The sequence below is a fragment of the Nilaparvata lugens genome, unplaced genomic scaffold (assembly GCF_014356525.2).
Source record: "Nilaparvata lugens isolate BPH unplaced genomic scaffold, ASM1435652v1 scaffold6128, whole genome shotgun sequence".
Classification (NCBI taxonomy): domain Eukaryota; kingdom Metazoa; phylum Arthropoda; class Insecta; order Hemiptera; family Delphacidae; genus Nilaparvata; species Nilaparvata lugens.
This window is the reverse complement of record NW_024091891.1, coordinates 1-16,812: the sequence shown is the minus strand read 5'-3', so window position 1 is coordinate 16,812 and position 16,812 is coordinate 1. Positions and strand designations below refer to the sequence as shown.

Genomic DNA, 16,812 nt, shown 5'->3' with positions numbered 1-16,812 from the left:
AAGATATTTTTCTTGATTCTCCACCATGGATGGACACGACAGGTCTTCGGTCCCGGCTGCCTAATAACAGCTGATAGTTATGTCAAAGGCCCTGATATTAAATCAGGTGTGACCTGAAAACTTTGGCACCATACCTATAAGCCAACTAAGTCACTTGATATTATTATCTATGCTCCACATCTATAATACTGATGGGTCTCATATTCCAGACAAACCTAAACTCAATCTTAAGCCCGGTTGTACAACAGCGGTTTAATTTTAACCGTGATCAATTTCACGAGAACCAATCAGAGAAGGCGTTTTTGAAAAGAACATGGAGTTAATCACGGTTAAAATTTAATCGGCACTTAGCCTCACAATCTAACCTTAAAATTGTTCACCTGCAGTTCTTTATCTCTGATGTGAACATTCAGATATATTGCAAGACCGTAAAATTTTACAATGGAGAATTCAACGATTCTCTTCTATTGCATTCAGATAGGTTGCTCTAAAAAGATTCTGTAGCTGTCTGTCAGCTATTTTTTATTCAATCACAACACATATTTACTTCTATACAATATCATTTATCACCATGATCTTCATAATCATGGATATTTATGATCAGTATGAGTTTGAGAAGTTGAAAAGTATTATTATTTCTGAAGGGCGTTTCCAATTGTTCTGTTGGTAGACTTGAAAGTGTAGAGCAAGTTGTTGCAGTTGTCGCTTCCTTGCTTTCTATTGTTGCTTTGCGTTTGCCGATTGGCAGTTCTGTTCTTGTAGTGGTTTGTCGTTTCAGTTGAGCTTTCTAGAATCCCAATCAATGTTTGTGTTTAATTAATGAACTTTAGCTTCATTTTACATAGCTAATGATCTAAACAACGCAATAATGGCGGAAATAAGATACACAAGAAATCTCTTTTGAGATGTATGAATATTATTTACCTATTCGCCTTTACATCGTTGTACGTGCAGATTCCCGGTAAGTGACTTTTATGGACTTTTTAAGTTATCCATAAATAATTTAGGCTACTATACTAATTTGAATCTAGTTATTAAACAATTCTATTTTAAAGTATAACAGGTAAAATAAAATGAAAAGTATTTAATTTTATATCAGCCCCTTAATTGGTTTGGACAATGACCCATGTTTATGCAGGAATCACAAATCAGTTCCTCCTGATAATTATTAACCTTTTTTAAAATTAATGAATGTAATTTTGGAAATGAATATTCCGATATGAAATTTTGTGTATCCAGGTAGATAAAAGCAACCGCTAGCTATTGTTTTTACATCAATGAATCAACCTAACTACGCTCAAAACTTCGCTAACTTATTTATATTTTTAAATTTAATCTAAAAACTGCTTAGTAAGCAGTTGTTATCATCGTAACATAATAATTCAAATTAACTATAATTATGTTTGAATTTGATTATAAACTTTTTTGGATAAATAATAAGCTTTAAATTTTAATTAGCAGATGATGTGTCATCTATGTTGAAAAAGCGGCCGACCGGTCTCTGTGCCGGTTGCACAAAAGCCGGTTAAATTTTAATCGTGATTAGTTCCACGAAAACCAATCAATTACCATTTTGTGTTATTTAGGACTTTATGGAAATAACGGAATTCTGCCAGCTCGCACACAGCTGCTGGCCAAAGATGGAACCACCCTTGCTGCCAAGATGCACACCAAACCAACATATGTGGCTGGCACCCTACATAGGACTCGACACTGAGTACATGATGGATGTGCTTTCTCTTGTTGGCATATTTTGTCTTTCACTGGGTAGTGAAATATTTTAGATTCATATAGGCTACTAAGAATATTTAGTAAGTAGATTCATATTTGTCTCTTTCAATTCTATCTCTCATTTTTAGTAGTAGCTATCATTATCACAGTAGAAAACATTTAGATTCTGGAACATTTTCCAGAGTAGTTTGTTATATATACAGAGTGTCCCTCTGTATATAAAAACAAAGCATTACAGCCGAAGGCCATGAATTCTAGGCTACTTGAAATTGAAAAAAATGTCAAGTAAAATTCTCTTGTATCGACCTTAGTTTTCGAGATATATAGCCTATAGTGAGGTCCACGTCATAATGACAGTTTTGATCAACTTCGGTTTCGCTATCCTTGTCTATCATTCGACAAAGCCGGTGGTACTATCCTTTTCTAGGTCCACAACAATGACAATTATGTTTTTGACGGTGTAGAAATATAGTTAGTTAATGCAGAGAGTTGGCATCGCTTTTCTTCTATCTTTATCCCTGCCATTATACCGTGGACCACACTATAGATCTTTAGATATTTTTGAAAACGTTATACTAGAAAAATAATACTTTTTGTGTAGTTGAAAGTTGATATTGTGTTAATTATCTAGTGAATAAAACACTAAGAAATTGTCAAAAATCACAGATTTATGATACTTAGCCGGTTTCGGTTATACACCATTGTCAATCTCTGATAAGTGTCAATGATAAGTCTAAGTATCAATACATCTGTGGTTTTTGCATTTCTTATCTTTTCATCAATAGAAAATAATAGTCAAAATCCAATTCTGAAAATATGGTTGGAAGAGGGCAAATTTCCAATAAGATTCATAAAATTTGTTCATTTGTTTGACTTTTTGAACTTTTTTATGAGTACACATGATAAAGTACATTCGTAGCCTACGATAAAAGCCAAATTTCAACAGTTTGAATAAACGTCAAAGACAAATAAATTATTAATCTTATTGAATTTCTTCCTCTTTCCATCCATGTCCTTCGAATTGGTTTTGACTAATATTTTATCGTTATTGTCGTTTTCAAAAATATTTAAATCTCTATATATCTCGAAAACTATAAGGTCGATTTAAGAAAATTTTACTGGACATATATTATCTTGTTGCAAATCGCATGTAGAATCTATAGTTTTCGGCTGTTACACTTTTTTCTGAGACACACACACTCTGTCTACATTTATCGAGGATTGCTCCTTACTTACGTTCCCGTTAAACTAATGACTAGAAATTGTTTTCCAACTCATCACAAAATTTTTCCGATCATCAATTTCCTTTAAACTAATGACAATACAGAATTGTTTTACCAACTCATTCAACTCATCACAAAATTTTTCCGATCATCAATTTGTCTCTAAAACTTATTTTTTATCATATTTAATAGTTCCTCGCTGAAATTTCAGCCATTTTCGAGTAGTGTTTATTCTATAGTAGTTCGAGTAAGTTAGTGTTGGGTGTTGCGTCTAACATCATACCAAAATTTGTTCAATTCCAACTCCTTACAATTCACTGGCAACTCCTTACTATACACTGGGTTTTCACCCTGCAGGGACAGTAATGCATCCATATAATTATTATCTGATGTATTATTACCACCGTGATTGTTATTGTTTCTTTTTTTTTTTGTTCTGCTTCTTTCTATCTTTCTAGTTTTATGTTAAGAATTAGAATTATTGTTTAATGCGATGACGCATTCATGAACAATAATAATATACATTGTATGTCTTGAATAAAGAGATTGATTGATCCAATCAATTATAAATTGGTGCCAAAACTCAAATTATTTGCGCTTGAACTGTGTCAACGCAGTTTTAATTGAACGTCTTGGGCCCGGTTGCACAACAGCCGGTTGAATGTTAACCGTGATCAATTTCACGAGAACCAATCAGAGGAGTCATCTTTTCTAAAAGGCCTACTCTGGGGTTCTCGTGGAATAATCACGGTAAAATTTAACCGGCTGTTGTGCAACCGGCACTTAGTTTGATAAATACTGATATCCAAAAATTATATTTTAAAATATAACCAAAAAGATACATCAGATTTTGTTAACGAGAGTTAAGATTATCATGGTTAGGTCGAAAACTCATCAAACTGCTTTCTATGTGTGAAGTCAGATATTAGACATGAGACATTTTAAATCTTTTTTCTTGTACGCATTCCTGATTTCTGAGTAGATTTCCCGAAAAATTGATTTATATGTTTACAAATAATTGTATTTATTTAAAGAAACTCAGCGTTCACAGTATTTATATTTTAAGTAGGAATTTTGTATAGGAATCAAAAATAATCTATTTGAGATCGATGAGTAATTCAGTGGAAGGTTTGATTGTATGTCAATGCATTGAGTTAGTCAGATGACGCATAGTAGTGATACATGAATAAATGAATCACTTAATTGCCTAGACTCAGATATAACATAAATAGTCTGCAGTTTGCCAGCAGAATAAGTGTAGGTAGAACTGTTTTCCATTCGGAGATCAATGCATAAGTAGTAGGGAAAAATTATGAGGACTATGTTCTTTTGTTGAAAACTATTAACACATGGATCCAAAACACAAAAAAAAACACAAATTCTCAACTACCCCAAAAGTTAAAGTTAATTCTCTAAAAACATTGATGTAACGAATGCATGGGAGGATCCCTCATATATTGTATTAATTTGTATCGATTTATTGAAATTAATTATGAAATTTACCTTACCAAATTTCAATCTTAATCTCAACTGAAAGGTCAGTGAGGAAGTTTCCGGTATCAGTAATTATATAATTTCAATAAGTTATGCTCTTTTATTTACTCATAGTTGAGAACTTATCAGACAGTAAGTAATCAATTCAGTTAGGGCAAAAGTTTATCTAGCCTGAAATTATAAATGATATCTTTTCAACAATTAAAATGTTTGCTGTTGCATTCCAATTTTTATAAGAAACTTTTTCTATCGTAGTATTCTATTATATTATAACTGAACTTGTTACTTATTTATACAATAAACTTGTACTGTATTGCATTAATGTTTTAAAATGTATGAATTCAGGGCTACTTTCTTGTATTTATAAAATAGATTATAGTACACTTTAAATTAATACAACATAATACAAATTGTAACGTAACTACTAGTTTCGGTGATCAAACATCGTCAGGTTATAAATGTTTACTAATAAACATATTTATGAAAATAACAAAACTATTAGTAAACATTATAATCCACGATGGTGGGATCACCGGAAGTAGTAGTTACGTTACAATTTGTATCATTGTTTTATTATTTGAAAGGGTGCTATAATCTATTAATTTTATTAATTTAAAAGGGTGCTATAATTCTATTTCATAATGCATAAATTGATATATATCTTAGTCATTATAGTATTATTACAAAATGTTATTTTGTATCTCCCATGTTCACAATTATTCTCTATAAACGGGTATTTAAAACTTTACAATGAATCATTATAGGTTCCTTTTTATTCGGTTGATAGTTGTGAGTTATCGCAGTGGCTGATTTATTTGCTCACGTAGCGAGTTTCAATATGTAAAGTACACAGCTTCAAGTTAGGCCGGCCGCTAACGCGAGGACAAGACTTGTCCTCCACACTTAGTGTGTCGAACGGACTTGTCTTCGAACAAAAAAGACATTCGTGCGAAAGGCATTTAACAAAAAAAAAATGCTTCTAAAATAAAATTGCAGCTTCTGAAATGATAAATAAACCACTTGAAAATTACAAATAGAATGCTGCAAAAATAATCTAACCACAGACCAGCGAAGAAAAAATAAACTAAAAAAAGTCGAAGATACAAAACCCCCAATCTCAAAAAAGTTTGTTCAAAGCATTTCGCTGATGATACAACATGTATGACGAACGTGTGTGTTACACATGTTCAACACACTTGTCCCGTCGTTAGTTGCCACCCTTAGAGGAATCAAAGATTCCGTATGCGTTGTCTATCTGGTATGGAAGAATCGATTGAAAAATTACTATAGACTCTGAAGAGTTATCCAGTAGAATTCACGGAACGATTCTAATGTTATTTCTGGAGTAATATACTTACTATGTATCCTTTATTTAACTAAATTCCTGAAAGTGCATATTAATAATTTATTGAGAAATACAAAATTTCAATGTAGTGAATTGTTTTACAGCTAAAACATTTTTGCTTCTCTTGTTTCAAAATCCTTGATTTATCATTCTTATCATTTTTGCAGGTTCATTTCACAAAAGTTTTGCTGTAAACCAATATTTGCGGCTCTATGGTCTCTTTATTACTCATTGTACCAAGTTGGGCAGACATTCATGTGGTTTCAATGGTAAGTCACGCTTTAACTGTTCTCATCTATTTTTCATTATCTGGTAACTTAAATTTATGCATTAATTTTCACTATTAGCTCTAGACAGGGGAAGGGGGGGGCCGAGCCCCTCAAGTATCAGATAAATAATGAAAATGCCGGCTATCTACACGAATCCTTGAATCTCATACTGATTTAATACTTTTTTTAAACAGCAGTAGTATCATTTGTCCTACAGTATCAACAATGTAGCAAATTGCCTTGGTAGTATGGCTACGGGTACGGAGTAATAAAGAATATATTTTCTCTGTGGTATAGTATTGACGCTCAAAATAGAATAGTACAATTATTGATCAGGAGCAATAAGTGAGTTATTGCATAAATTTCAACATGAGAACTAACAAGTTGCATGATGTCACAATGAAAGCAAAGAAAGGGCACAGACAATCAATGTATGTACAGAGTTGATGAAAATTCTGGAACCAGCTTAAAGTTTTCTTAGCTTTCTATTGAAAGCTATTTTCAATTTAGATATGATCCTCAATGAAATTGTTGAAACTGTTATTGTAAAAGAAAAATTTATCTGTTCCATGATTTTTAACAAATCTGTTTCAGTGTATTCCTACTTTAGGGCTCTCTGTAGGTCTATATTTCTAATAAATATTTCATGATTTAATACTAATAATGTTATGTTTGTAGTCCTATTGATACTTCTACCACATTTGTATAAAACTGGAAAAAATTTAGCATTTAATAACTTCTTGGATGTAATATGGGGAAAAACCCAGGACCCTCTATCCTTGGGGGTATTCCTTCCCCCCCTCATACCTCTTGGTTTTTGCCCCCCCCCCCCCCCCTAGCAGTTTGGTGAAATGGCGCCACTGGCTCTAGATTATTAGAATAAGAGGTTTATTGACTCAGTTATTGTGACTGCCGAGTCCTGAATCTAAAGAGTATACTAGTTCTCCTGAGTATTGAGTGAGTTCTCTATTAGTCATCCGCACGAGAATAGTCCGATGGAAATTAGAACAGATCAGTCCCCCTCACCCCTATAGACGTTGCCGACTCGTCAGGTGTATCATACAAATATTAATTATTCTCATTAATATTTAGCTGTGGACAACGTTGATCAATTCTTGTTGGCAACGTTACACTTATGTGTTCCAATTTCCATCGGACTATTTTCGTGCGGTGACTATAGTTATCCTGTTTGAACTTGGTGTCAATTTTAAAGAGGGGCGCATCTGCATGGATAACTTTTTCCCACTGATGATACAACTTAAATAAGCCATGTGTGTAGGTACGACTTTCGGAACTATTTATGTTGCTATTTTTAATCTAATATCAAACGAAAAAAAATGATAATAAAAATTAGAATGGTAAGCTAGTTGTTCATTTAAATGCTTTCCATCTTCATGACGACTGAATATTGTAGATTATGTTTTTTCAGTGAAAAATTTCACAAAATTTATTGACTGAGCGAAGTGAGGTCTAAGATTCAAGTCGACGGTTTGGCATTTCTCTTAATGTTTTTATGTTGCGCTTTACGGCAAAACGCGGTAATAGATTTTCATGAAACTTGACAGGTATGTTCCTTTTTAAATTGCGCGTCGACGTATATACAAGGTTTTGGAAATTTTGCATTTCAAGGATAATATAAAAGAAAAAAGGAGCCTCCTTCATACGCCAATATTACCGTAAAAATCAGACTATAGAATTATTCATCATAAATCAGCTGACAATAGTGATTATACAGATGTGTAGAGAAGCCAGTCTATTGCTGTATTTCCATAAGGTCTATTCAATCAGGTACTTGTGGATGAGAATACTACGTGAGGTCTACTGTTCACAAAACTACTAGTTAAAATTGAGATATATTGTGATGTCAAGCTTCCCTGTCATGCGATGATTGTACTAATTTAAATGACTTGACATTTATAAATCTGAATTTAAGAATTCCATCTACGATTTCAACGTTGGAACAACCCGCAAAAAGTTATTAAGAATTTCTAATCATTAAACACTGGTTATGCTTTGACGTAGTATAACTTCAAGTGGTGAAACTATGTTCTGTATAGCTAATAATGAAAACGAATGATTAATCTTGTGAAATTTATCAATTTCATGATTCAATTCTCTTGTATCATATTCTATCTTATACTTTCCAATTTTTACTTTCCTGCCCTATTACCATAGGTAAGGAAAGTATGCTTTCCAAAAAAATTAAGTTACCCCAATTTCAAGTTTTCTATACGTTTCAAGGTCCCCTGAGTCCAAAAACATGATTTTTGGGTATTGTTCTGTGTGTGTGTGTGTATGTGTTATGTGTGTGTGTGTGTGTGTGTGTGTGTGTATGTATGTGAACCGATAACTCCATTCCTAATTATCCGATTGACTTGAAATTTTAAACTTAAGGTCCTTATACCAAGAGGCCCGACAATAAAATTCAATCAAATTCATTCAAGATGGCGGAAAAAATGGCGGATAATTACTAAAAACCATGTTTTTCACGTTTTCTCTCGAAAATGGCTCTAACGATTTTCTTCAAATTTATACCATGGATAGCTATTTATAAGCCTATCAACTGACATGAGTCTCATTTCTGGGAAAATTTCAGGAGCTCCGTAATATATTGAGAAAAATGACGATAATCACTAAAAAACCATGTTTTTCACGGTTTTCCTCGAAAACGGCTCCAACGATTTTCTTCAAATTTATACCATGGATAGCTATTTATAACCCTATCAACTGACATGAGTCTTATTTCTGGAAAATTCCAGGAGTTGCGTAATATTCCTGAGAAAAATGGCGGATAATCACTAAAAAACCATGTTTTTCACGGTTTTCTCGAAAACGGCTTGAACGATTTTCTTAAAATTCATACCATGGATAGCTATTCATAGGCCCTATCACTGACATGAGTCTCATTGCTGGGAAAATTTCAGGAGCTCCGTAATATTATTGAGAAAAATGGCGGATAATCACTAAAAACCATGTTTTTCACGGTTTTCTCGAAAACGGCTCAAACGATTTTCTTCAAATTTATACTATGGATAGCTATTATTAGCCCTATCAACTGACATGAGTCTCATTTCTGGGAAAATTTCAGGAGCTCCGTAATATTATTGAGAAAAATGGCGGATAATCACTAAAAACATGTGTTTCACGATTTTCTCAAAATGACTTGACCGATTTTTTTCAAATTCATACCCTGTATAGTTATTTATCGGCTCTATTAACTGAATGAGTCTCCTTTCTGAGAAACTAATGAGGGGTTCCACCCCATCCTTGAGAAATTGACTTTGTAGCCTCTTTCTCGTGCATGAGGTAGGTAGGTAGAGCAGTTCATAAAAGAACACATCGAGATATTTCATCTGTAGAACAACTGTTTTGACGACTTTAAAAAAATATCGAATTTCACAATTTATACAAAGGAAAAAGTACTCTGAAAACAACTATACACATATACAGAAGTCTAATCGTAGTTTCAAATATGTTGCCCCCCATCGTCATTAATTATTCCCCTAATCATTCTCGTTTAAGAATGAGGCTTTATAGTTCAATGAGCAAGGAAAGTTGTGTGAGTGCGCCACACCAGATTTTTTTAAATAGACCACATATATTTGGGCAAGTATAGCATTTCCAAGTGGAATGCGAGTAGAACCTTAAAAATACATGCTCTAATTAACTTCACTGATGCGTCTTGCGATGAATTAAAAGACCCTTCTATTTTCATATTTCATATGAATTTCAATCCAATACTATTTGAAATTTTTAATAAACAAACTTTGTTATAGAGAATAAATATCTTGTGTTTATATTGCAATACTATTCCATTGTGGTAAACCAAAACCACCGTTCAAGGTCGTATCACGTATACTATGGTAGAGTAGAGAGTTACTCTCATTTTAAGTTATCAGTTCGGACTTGTCAGACGAGTAGGTTGATTCATTTTTTTTCATTTTTGACCACATAGAAACTTGCAAGCAGATCTTATTTCATCTGCTAAGTACCTGCTCTAAACTTGAATTCCAGCTTTTAGATTGACAATTTTTGTACTCTATTTTTGTTTGCAGCTTTCACCTCAAAACCAAAAATGTATCTGTAAATAATATCAAATCTGTTTTATCAATTTCAATTACCTTGAGATATTGGAAAAAAGGCAAGTTGCCTGATTTTTTTAACACTTATCATATTAACATTAATTAATATCATATTAATTATTAACTTAACATTATCTTATCATACGTTAGTCTATAGGGGTGACTCATTAGAGTGACAATTCACTTCTCTCTTACCTTACATTAATCCTTCAATGCAATACTCACGTACTAACTTCACATTTTACAAATAATAGGTATTAAATAAATAAAAAATTGAAAACAACTATTCAAGCGAAATGAAGAACTAATGAATAATGAATAAAGTAAGCGTTGAATGAATAATTAAGTAATAGTAGTGAATGTAATCATGACTGATAAACAATCGAGAATTAAAATTCACCTGCAATTAATTTAAAATAAATACAGAAAAATCAATGTAAACTTGATAGAAATATTATAATGTTTAAGCTATATATCTTGATAGTATGTTCCAAAAATAGGCATTCATTCAGAATTAGAAGATCTCCTGGGTTTAAAAGAAAAATTCACAAAAATTCAAAATCGAATAAAATTAACCTTTGTTTAAAATCTATGAAAAATCTTGAATATGAAAATATTCAGTCAATATTTTGATACTTCATGAATATTATGTATTGTTATTTTGTATCATCTATTATTATTCCATTCTACCTAAAACCAAATGCCAAAAGTGTTCAACTCATATTTTGTATGTACGCTTCAAATATAGGATAGTCGGATAGTCAAGTGAACGTACTGTTAGATATTTTGTTTTCTAGTGGTTTATTAATTGTTTATTTTATGTTAGAAACTGCTGTTAGACATCTATTTTTGTTCGAATTCTCTCGCTGTTGACAAAACTTGCATGATGAAAATGTGTGTGTGTGTGTGTGTGTGTGTGTGTGTGCATGATGAACATGTGTGTACACATGCATGTCCTGTCGTTAGTGTCCAGCCCAAGTTTCAATTCTCAATGCATCATCATGAGTTGCAGGTGAGTTCAATAGAATAGACAACTTTATTGTGTTTCATAGGAAAATCAATTTATTTTTTTCATAAATTGCGGACTTGATATATTGTGTCAATGATTTTTTTTCATAAGTTACCGTAAATGTTTTTGGGGTTTTGCAGGGATGTACTGCTGTTGAAGCTGGTTTCCTGTCGATCCTGATATCGCCGCTCCGCTACAAGCCGGGCACGCGGAAACGACCGACGCCGGTGGCTGCTAGTGAAGAGGTCTCCTTCTGGCTGGTGCGGTGGCTCGTCTTCCGCGTCCTCTTCTCATCCGGCATCATCAAACTCATCAGTGGATGTCCTTCCTGGTGGGGTCTCACAGGCAAGTTCAAAACTCCGGCTAACTACATTCCAAGTCATGTAGCTCCAACGTTACTAGACAGAAGGTTGATCACTCACAGGTGAAAAATTCAAAGTGGAGGGAGGAACTCCAGCGTGACGTCACGTGTAGTAAAAAAGTGATAGAGTAACCACAGTTTATTCACTGTATCTTCAAATACATCGTCTTTTATTCCCCTCAGATTGATCTAGAACTTTAAAATTCTCCGTACTTAATAGAGAATGAATCACCGATTCTATGATAAATTTGAATATTTAAAGTTCATTTAACTTGTATGAATAAAATGAAGTGGAAAATTTTTCAAGAATCTAAAAACGTTACATGAAAAGTTAATAAGCTGGAAATGCGTTAGTAGATAGGAGTGGCCGTAGTCGAGTGGATCAGATGCTGGCTTTAGTTTAGGTTTGAAAGGAATTCTTGTACACTATAAAAGCTCTATCAACTAAATATTTTTTCATTTGTTTTTTGAAAATCTTCAAATCAATTACTTTTCAAGATTTGAGGTAGCTTGTTATAAATTTCCTACCATATAATCTGGTTTTTGTTCAAATAACCTACTATTGTACCCATTATATGATAAGCTGCTCTGTTTCGCGTATTATACTCATGAACATCTGAATTCTGGATCACACCACTCGTTTTCACATGCATTACAACTTCATATACATACAAAGATGGCACAGTTAATAGACCAAGCTTTTTAAATAAAGGCCTACAAGAGTCTAACCTATTCACTTTCTCTATACATCTGAGTGCCTTCTTTGAATCTTAAACACTCTGTCCATATTTTGTTGAGATGAATACCCCATACTAAAATAGCATACCTAATATGAGATAGTATAAGTCCATGGTAGCAGTTAACAGTAGTTTTTTATCATTCAGCCTAGCAAGCTGCCGCAGGACAAATACCCCAGATGATATCTTATTACTATCCTCTCAATGTAGGATGCCATGTTAATTTCCTGTCCAATAAAATTCCCAAGAATGCTACTTTCTCTTCTTGGTCCAATTCATTTTCCTCTACAAACACATTTATTTCTCTATCCTCTACTGAATTATATTTACTTTGAATTGTAGGAATTGACATTTCTTACTATTTATTGTTAATTGCCTTTGCTTCAAGAATTGGACAATTGACTGTACTCCAGTAAAAGCATTTATTTCTAGACTATCTAATAAATAATTGTTAAAGATAAGCGATGTGTCATCAGCAAACAACAGAGCTCTGTGATCTTTTAACTCTTTTGGTAATTGGTTCACATACAACAGAAAAGTAAGGGACCCAGAATTGAGCCTTGAGGTACTCCAGCCTGCCCTCCATTTTTTGAGATTTAATTTTTACTATTTCATTCCCATCCACCTTGGTAAGCTCAACACACTGGTTTCTACCTATGAGATATGATTCAACCATTTTAGTTCTATACCATTCACACCTACAGTTTTTAGTATTTCCAATAATTTCTATGGTTCACACAATCAAAAGCTTTGGAAAAATCAAGAAATATTGCGGCTGCCTTCTCACCTGAATCTATTATATCTATTAGTCTTTCAACAAGGGATACTATTGCAGTCTTAGTAGATTTCCTTTCTGGAACCCATGCTGTTCATCACATATGAAATTAATTTCTTCCAGGTGCATCAATACCCTATTTAAAACTACTCTTTCAAAAATTTTACTTATTACATTAGAATACTAATGGGTCTATAATTTTCAACTCTCTCAGAATCACCGCTCTTGAAAATTGCAAAATTTTTCCTTGTTTCAGATCATCAGGGAAAATACCCTGCTCTAGTGAAGTATTAAGGAGATGCAAAAGTAATTCCAGGTCCAGTAATTCATTTTCACATTCTTTTAAAATTTTGCTTGAGACCCCATCCAATCCTACTGTTTTTACTTTCCTTGCCCTACTACCATAGGTAAGAAAGTATTGCTTTCCAAAAAAAATTAAGGTACCCCAATTTCAAGTTTTCTATACGTTTCAAGGTCCCCTGAGTCCAAAAACATGATTTTTGGGTATTGGTCTGTGGTGTGGTATGTGTGGTGTGTATGTATGTGTGTGTGTGTGTGTATGTCTGAACACGATAACTCCATTCCTAATTAACCGATCGACTTGAAATTTTAAACTTAAGGTCCCTATACCATGAGGACCCGACAATAAGAAATTCAATAAAATTCATTCAAGATGGCGGAAAAAATGGCGGATAATTACTAAAACCATGTTTTTCACGTTTTTCTCGAAAATGGCTCTAACGATTTTCTTCAAATTTATATCATGGATATCTATTTATAAGCCCTATCAACTAGCATAAGTCTCATTTCTGGGAAAATTTCAGGAGCTCCGTAATATTCTTGAGAAAAATGGCGGAAAATGACTAAAAAACCATGTTTTTCACGGTTTTCTCGAAAACGGCTCCAACGATTTTCTTCAAATTATACCATGGATAGCTATTTTAAGCCCTATCAACTGGCATGAGTTTCATTTCTGGAAAATTTCAGGAGCTCCGTAATATTCTGAGAAAAATGACGAATAATGACTAAAAATCCATGTTTTTCACAGTTTTCTCGAAAACTGCTCTAACGATTTACTTCAAATTCATACCATGGATAGATATTCATAAGCACTATCACTGGCATGAGTCTCATTTCTGGGAAAATTCCATGAGCTCCGTAATTTCTTGAGAAAAATGGCGGATAATGACCAAAAACCAGGTTTTTCACGGTTTTCTCGAAAACGGCTCTAACGATTTTCTTCAAATTCAAGCCATGGGTAGCAGCTATTCATAAGTCCTATCAAATGACATGAGTTTTTTCCTTGGAAAATTGCAGGAGCTCCGTAATATTCTTGAAAAAATGGCGGATAATTACTAAGAAACCATGTTTTTCACGATTTTTTCAAAATAACTTGACCGATTTTTTCAAATTCATACTCTGTATAGTTATTTATCAGCTCTATTAACTGGCATGAGTCTCCTTTCTGGGAACTAATGGGGGGTCCACCCCATCCTTGAGAATGGACTTTGTAACCTCCTTCTCGTGCATGAGGTAGGTAGGTAGAGCAGTTCATAAAAAGAACACATAGTCGAGATATTTCATCTTAAACAGCTGTTTTGACGACTTTAAAAATGACGACTAAAAAAAATAATCGAATTTCACAATTTACACAAGGAAAAAGTACTCTGAAAACAATTATATAACACATATACAAAAGTCTGATCGTAGTTTCGAATATGAGCAAGGAAAGTTGTGTGAGTGTACCACACCAGATTTTTTTGTTATTCAAATTTTTTTATTATTCTTGACAACTCATCTCTTGATAATGGATGAAATTTAAATACCTTTTCATTGGCTCAGCATTTAATGTAGTTGTATTATAAGTATTAGTGTTCATGACTTTTGGAGATTATATGCAACTGTTTGATATATTTATTGAAAAAGTTACAAATGTCTATACTATCATCCATATAATTCCATGTTCATCGATTATCCTAGGGACATTAGTAATTGTATCTTTTTGAGCTGCTCTCCTATTCTATTAATTACCTCCCAAACAGCAGAGTTAAAATTGGTACTAGTTGTTAATATTTGAGCTGTTTTCTTACACTTAGCTTTCCTCACTTCTTTTGCATAGTTTTTCTTTAGACATTTGTATTTGACTTCACTCGGAACATCCCTCACTAATTTAAATTCCTCATAAGCTCCCTAACAATATTTCTTTGAGTAAGAATATCTTCAGTATCCATTCATCTACTTTGTTTAATTTACTTTTACTTTGACTTTTTTTATCGGACAGCATACACTAATGTGAAATCTTAGAGTATCAATGAATTGCTTATATTTGTAATTAGGTTACAACTGTTATAAACACTACTCCCATTTTCTTGAAGCTTCCTGCTTCAAACAATTTATATTTCCTAGCTCATATTGCTGAATTTCTTTCACAAAAGTTTTTTTTCTGCTTGGATTCTGGCCCTGCAACTTAACATCTAATTTGATAGTTATGATCTGATAGATCTGAGCTCCCTAACCTGACATTATAACCTTCTATATTTGTGAGGATATTATCAATAATTGTCTGTGAAGTTCGAGTTACTCTTGTATATCGTGTACCTTAATTTCTAAATTATTCATATTAATAATATCTCTAATATCCTCTGTCATTTTATCCTGCCTGGCAAATCGGTATTGAATCTCCTACTACTATAACATTTGTGAAACGAGCGGTTGTAATTTCCAAAAGTGTATGGAGCAGCTCACAAAATTTTTGCCAGTCTCCATTTGGTGACCTATAGATTACCTAACACTGCTACCTCAAATCGATCATCAATTTTTACCTTAGTCCCGTCACCTCTAAATCCATCTCAACAGAAAATCTCTTAACAAGATCCAGTTCATAAGTTTGGGTATGTTTGCATTGCTAGTGAATATACATACACCACCACTTCTATGAGCTATTCTACAAAATTCTGATCTCAGTGAATAGCCTGGAATCCTAACTTGATTTTTTCCTTTATTTTTAAGCCATGCTCTGTGAAAATAACAATGTCAGGATCCTCCTGTTTAAGAAATACTTCTAATCTGTCAATTTTGTTGCGAAGATACTGAATATTTTGATGATAAATACTAAAAACCTTACCATTTTGTGCTACTCTATCTCTAGCATTTGTAGCTATTTCCCTTCCCTGTTTTGAGCCATTTACTAAAAAATCGTTATTTGTTTTTTGACTGTTTTTAACCAGAGGATTGCAAACGGCTTTCAATCAGCTCTGCCAATCTATTACAAAAGATTACTTTGCCAGATCGATTTAGATGCAACCCATGATTAGTGAAGTTATGTCTTTTCAGCCTTTCATTTAGAAAACAAATCCCCAGTTGTTAGAATTCTTATTTTTTAGGCTGTTGATTGTATTATGGATTGATTTGTTTGTCGAATTGATTGCTTCATTTAATTCGGCCTATCAAACCTATTAGGATAGTACTTATTATTAAGTTTGTTTTTTTGCTGAGTGGCACAATTCCTTATTTTTACTGTTACTTGAGAAGATGATTCAAGTTAGGTTCATTTATATATTTGAGCCACCCAGTACAATTAGATATTCAGAGGCCCGGGTTCAATCCCGGCCCGGGCAAGATATTTATCTCGGGCCACTCCCGTGTTTCGGATGGACACGATAAGCCGTCGGTCCCGGCTGCCTAAAAAGCAGTCGTAGGTCAGTCAGAGGCCCTGAAATTGATCAGTTGCGACCTGAAACTCTGATGACACAGACCTGAGCCAGCCAGGTCACTCGATATTATTAT

The 16,812-nt window shown here is 33.4% G+C and overlaps 1 long non-coding RNA gene across 1 annotated transcript; it reads left to right on the top strand.

Moving 5' to 3' along the window:
- The first annotated feature begins 707 nt into the window (after positions 1-707).
- LOC120356198 lies at positions 708-6,063 on the top strand. Its single transcript, XR_005573965.1, has 3 exons — positions 708-961; positions 1,587-1,767; positions 5,961-6,063. It is a non-coding gene; the product is annotated as an uncharacterized LOC120356198 (long non-coding RNA).
- Positions 6,064-16,812: the final 10,749 nt, after the last annotated feature.